Genomic DNA, 6,000 nt, shown 5'->3' on the forward strand with positions numbered 1-6,000 from the left:
AACTAATATATTTTTAAATTGTGCAGTTATTCAGATTTTCATCTCTCTTCCTCTCACTGTCTCATTTTCACTAATTCTAAGAAAATTATGTAGGATGAGTTATATTGCCGGGGAACTCTTCAAATCTATATAAAAACGGAGAGAAAAAAATAGATAACATAGATTGGACTACAAAAGAAATACTTTTAAATTTCAGAAAAGTGGTTCATAAAATGTCTTAACATTAAAGATATTGTAACAAGACCGGTATAGTGGATCTGAATAACGAATTCCTGCCAATTAAGAAGAAAGTAGTAGAAAATTAATAACGGGAGGAATCCAGAAAGGGGCTAAAAGAAACCCTTTTAATAAAGGTAACAGTTCCATTTAACAATCGTCATTTGTAACTACCTACTGACACTAAACAGATTGTTCTTGCATGAGAAGAGTTACTGAACCCAGGTTAGGAATGCGTGGGAACGAAAGGGCTCGGTCGATCATTCTCACGCTCATCTGGGGGTTTGGTCCGGCAGGTAAAGAACATAGGAGTATAAATACTCCAGGGAAGACCAGTTGAGATTAGTTCTGCGAAATCGGTATAAGTGAGACGTTATGATGTCATTGAAAGTATTCTGTGAGTAAGTCAGTGAAGAATTTCTAGGTGTTTACGTTTGACACGATTAACATGACTAAGAAGTAATTTCAGTAAACGAAAACAAGAAGTTTTTCACGGAGTTACTGTAAGACAATTAGTGAAGTACTTGTCTTATCTGTTATCTTATCTTATCTGTATACTTTATACTTGTCTTATCTATTGTACTATTTTTGTTAATATAAGACTAGTTGTTAAAATTAGCGGTCATGCTAATATCTTTTGTCAATGCGAGTGAATTCTGCTTTTCATTATTTATCTATCTGTGAATAAATACTGAAGATTACTGTAAATTCTGTTCTGTACACTGTTTATTATTATTATTAGCATTATTATTGTGGTTGTCATTACTGCGATCATTATCTGTTTATTTGTTATTGTCATTATTTTAATTACTATTTTAAGTTTTTTATTGCTGTTGTCATTATTATTATTTCTATTGTTTTACTTGTGTTTTTAAACCTATAAATTGTAATTATATAAACATTTTCAATTGTCAATCTCTCAATATCCTGATTGAGCCGCGAACACGTGACGGTATTCAAGTTTAAAATAATCTGGTTACATAATTACAAATTAAATAGTATTATGTAAATTATTGCGATTGAAATATTGGTTTCTAGATTTTGATGGATCTTAATATTTATGCTCTCAAGAACCCAAAAAATATTTATTCAGTTACAGTTTCCAGTACGAATGGAGTCCCTCCACCACGAGCCAATGGAATGGAGTCCCTCGCACCACGAATGGTTCCCTCGCACCACGAGCCAATCAGAGAGCAGACACGCTGGACTGGACTAAGGTCACCGTAGGCCAGGCACTCTGAAACCTATTCCGTAGGGTAAGGATGGTTGATGTGTCAGAAGAGTACCCGGTAAATGAATATGATGGGTGTATAAAATCCACAATCGATCGGCAGCACCTGCGTCCAAGCTGAAACCTACAATGGAGACAGACGCTCTACCATGAGTGTCATTCCAACACGGCATCTTACCGACGGTGGATCAGGTTCCAGTGATGAGTAGGCTGACAATGAATCATAGGTGTAAGTAAGTGCAAAGTTATAATTCATATTAAATGGTTTTTTTTACGATCAAAAATATTTTTAAATTAAATAAAACTGTTATAAAGGTTGTTCTTTACATTGCGTTTACTATTCAATTTTTTTTTCGATAATAAATAATAATTTTTTTTAACAGGAAATAATATTTTTAAATTAATATTATGAAGAGTGCTCTATACATATACTGTTCTTTAATATGGATGATGAGGTTGATCGCGTTATCAGGGTACACTTTCCTTTTTACTGCAATTCTAATAATTTTATTCACCTGTTACTTTCCACCGATATAGTCAACTTGTACTATATTATACTGTTCGACGTGCTCAGTTTAGCCACCTTATCAAGGCTTACCATTCTGAAAGAGCACATACTTAATCCTCTTTTGTCGTTGCATTTTCTCCAGCATATATATAATACACCCGTTCACGGGTTATTTATGGTTATATATGTGATGACGGAGGAGGATTTTGGTTTGGTTACAGTCAGGGTAAAATTACAGGATGCGATACAAATGATGCTTAATGGACTAAACGCAGTGCTTATAAGTAAAAAGTACTCGTCCCGTGTTGGCACTCTGAGACATTTGGTGAAGAGGTGATGTATTACAAAGACTTACATCTTAGGACCCACGTAGCCAATAGGCTGACGTATCATAAGATATCCATCCGATGGTGGTTTAGAATATAAGAGTTAAGTAAACTGTTACGGGAAGGATACGGAGACTGCAAGTTCAAGTAGTGTGATGGCTATTAGTATGGATAGTGATATTAAACAAACGTGAGTACAAGTGTTATTACTTTTTTTAAAAGTAAATAATTTATTTACGAATAAATACAAATATTTTTCTAATAATAAATAAAGATATTTAAATAACGTTTTTTGAACAAAATTAAATATTTCAAAAGTAAATAATTTAACAATGAATAAAAAATATTTAAATCATTTTTTTAAATGAATTAATTAATTTTTTTAACAATAATATATAATTGATAAATATATTCGTTTAAATGCAACGTACATCGTACACAACCATCCTATATCACGGGAAAACAATTAATGTAAATAGGCACAATGATTGTTTAATTAAAAAGTTTGTGATTGTGTGGCACCCTTTCAAGTCTTGGTTTCTTAAACAGTATCAGGTTTTTGTCATCATCCTCCTCCTCCTCTGTTCTTTTCAAACTGTAGTAATGTCAGTACGGAAGTATGTCGGTCTTATTCCCTGAAATGTATCTTTTTTCATCGCGCCATTTTTGACTGATGAACGGTAAGAATTCGATGATTGTTGCTTCTTAACAGTGTGCAGCGTTAGCGGTAATGACATTGTTAAAGAGGCACCGCTTGAAGAGTTTATGTCTAAGATCTTTCGCAACAGATGTCCTAGGGACGACACCTTTTGCTACAGTCTTCTCGTTTATATTGAAATCGAGAAACTAAAGCACTGGCGGTCAGGGAGATAGGCGAAAATATCGAATCTTAAGTCTTCAAGCATATCTTTATAGACATCTTGTGTTTGAATTTAGTAGATTAGACTATCGGTATCGGTCATTAAGAGCTTAATGTTAAGTCCGTACCTATTCAATATGTAATCATAATAAAATCGGTACATAATCGTTTTGCTAATGTCTAATACTGAAAACATAAAGTAGATCGTTCGATTTAGAAAGATTTTGGTTTTCTTCAGGCTGTAAAGTTTTAGTTCCTCAGTCACTAGTTTAAAGTCCATTCGATTATGTACGTTCTCAAGGGATTTACTGTACTCATTGTTCATCGGTTTGAAATAGTCTTCTTCAAAGTTGTTTCTAGCTTTCACACTTGAATATTGAAATTAACGGGGATTGTAAGAACTCAATAGCCGTATGGATTTTGGTTACAACCAGTCCGAGTCGTGTGCACAGTTTGAGGTTTCTGAAATGTACGTAACGTTCCTTCTGTAAAACTTGTCAAAAGTTTCGGTATTGGATATCGGTTTTGTAGCATACAGCGGGCGAAATCATTTTATCGGTTGGGATTTTCCATTCGGGGGCAAGCGGGTAATCTTTATGGAGGTCATGCGATCGATACGATAAATCGTCCTCCAAGATTTAGCCTTTGTCTCAGTCATCCTCGACGGAATGAATGTTGAGGTTTTCGATTTCTTCTTCGCTCATCTACCGAAAACATCCATAGCGCAAGGGTTCCATAAAGGTTGTTGCAATTCAAATATTGTATCTGTGTAGTAGGACGGGTGCTGTCCTACTCCTCTGTAATACCGGGGTTATTAGCTTACGGTATGTGTTCGAAATCATGATGACTCCCCGTCGTGTACCTTTCTCGATGAAAAGGTGCACGTCGTTGCCCGACAGAAGTTCTAGTCTGTTTTTTTTAATTTTATTTATTATTGGTGTTGCAGAGAAATACCATTTACATCCCCCCAACTACGGAGGAGGAGTGTTGGACTTGCACGGGTTTGGCAAGATGTTATTAAACCTATATATGTGTGCCACACCCTACCGACTAAAATTCCTAGAGAGGGACTTTATTGTCCCTCTCCACCTCAGGCCGGGTTTGCAGTTAAGTACAGCATAACCCCAGGGGGTGCCAAAGCAGGGAGGCCCAAGAGTCCCACACTTTCACCACCGCCACCCACCTGCGCAAGCACGGACAGATGAAGACTTCATTCCTGGTTGTCCCTACCCTTCTACCCAGACTGGGGGCATGTCAGTATCCCTTTAGAACTTAGTTTAATGTATAAAATGTACGTTATGATTAATTATAATTTACGTTACTTATTTTCAATTTTGTGTTTTTTTCTTTTCAGTTAAATGTGAATTTTAAATCTAATTATTTTAATATTAGATTACGAAGGCCAGCATCCTTAGTGGTTTATTATTTCTTGTATTGTAGTTGTAAAAGATTTAATTACCGGAAGAATAAAGACGGATGATGAATTAAAACACTTTTTATTGTTATTAGATAAAACGTAAATAAAAAGTAAATTAAGTTTTGTAGTAAATATTTTTAGTAGATTTAATTACAATAATGAAATTAATCCTTCAATATGTTTTCATTGTTTGAAAAATATATATTTTTCTTTCAGTTGTATATAGTTAAAAGATAAGGTAGATGAGTATGTTTGCGCCGACTCATTATAAACATTTAGTACGGATTATGAGTCGAGCGTATTCTGTTTATTGTCACAGAAATCTTTAATGACATATTATCTATTTTATTAAAAAATAAGCGTAATCTGTACAAATAAATTTTGTAACACCAGGAATTGACGCGTGGTATGATTGTCGGGGGGAGAATACAAAAATATATCAAAATTATTGGAGGGTAACCAATTATTTAATATTTTCTTAAATGTTTTTCGAAATTTTTTTTTCTAAAATGTTACGGAATATATTTTTCAAACGATGAAAACATATTGAATTATTAATTTTTTATTTTTAAAATTTATTAAATATAGCATATATATTTTTATTAAATGTTTTTCTTATATTTTTTAGTACAATAAATATTTTTTAAGTTTACAGCAATTTTCATTTCTACCTTCCATCTCCTTTTTATAACGGAATAAGAAAACTAAATTTTAACAAAAATGCACTTAGTCTATAAATTGCATACATTATAATACGCAAAATATTTTTGACGATTACATTTTATTCAGTTACAGCAGACGTATGACACTGGATTTAATTATTTTAGGATAGGTACTTCTGGTTGTAGAAAATGCTCAAGTTCCCCGTTAGCATTTGCAAATAATTCATCACAACACACAGACAATTACATTTAATGTATAGTGTTCTATATATTCTTAGCAGCCTTCTCATTTGTAAAATTAAATTGCGTATCGATTCGCAGGTGCAGCCCACCTCGATGTTTAAACTATTGGGAATATCCAACGATTTGCAATGTTTGGTATCGCCGATGTAATTATTTATTTTTTCAATAATAGGGTGAATGAATTGTTTAGTTACTCGCGACGTGTTTAAGCTTGTTTAACGGCTCGACGAATTCCTTGATTAGTTCCGTTGTAAGTAGTCAGAAGAATGATCGGTCTAAAATGACACGCTCCATCCTATTTGTGCTGAAGTACTTCTATCTCCTAAACGTTATTTTTGGTATAAACATTATATTTGGTGATGAACTCGATGAATTGTTTTAGGATGATATTGTAACACAGTAATCCGAAAAGTTTGTGGCCTTTTTTTCAGATTCTAATCATCTTTTTGAAGAACTCTTTAAACTCGTAGTAGTTTGCTTTCTTGAAAAAATAAAGGATCCCGTTGTTGGAACGGGGTCGTCACCCCTTCTATGTCCG

General features: G+C 33.7%; 1 protein-coding gene across 4 annotated transcripts in view; it reads left to right on the forward strand.

Annotated features, from left to right (window-relative positions):
• LOC142333664 (uncharacterized) overlaps positions 1-5,165 on the forward strand; it is a 109,087-nt gene extending 103,922 nt beyond the window's left edge. For 2 of the 4 annotated variants that reach the window (XM_075381063.1, XM_075381066.1), the window contains 2 exons: positions 1,310-1,680; positions 4,495-5,165. The gene's annotated coding sequence lies outside the window, so the exon portion shown is untranslated. The remainder of the gene's footprint in view (positions 1-1,309; positions 1,681-4,494) is intronic. The other 2 variants (XM_075381064.1, XM_075381065.1) reach the window with 2 other exon arrangements.
• Positions 5,166-6,000: the final 835 nt, after the last annotated feature.

The sequence above is a fragment of the Lycorma delicatula genome, chromosome 13, assembly GCF_047948215.1.
Source record: "Lycorma delicatula isolate Av1 chromosome 13, ASM4794821v1, whole genome shotgun sequence".
Classification (NCBI taxonomy): domain Eukaryota; kingdom Metazoa; phylum Arthropoda; class Insecta; order Hemiptera; family Fulgoridae; genus Lycorma; species Lycorma delicatula.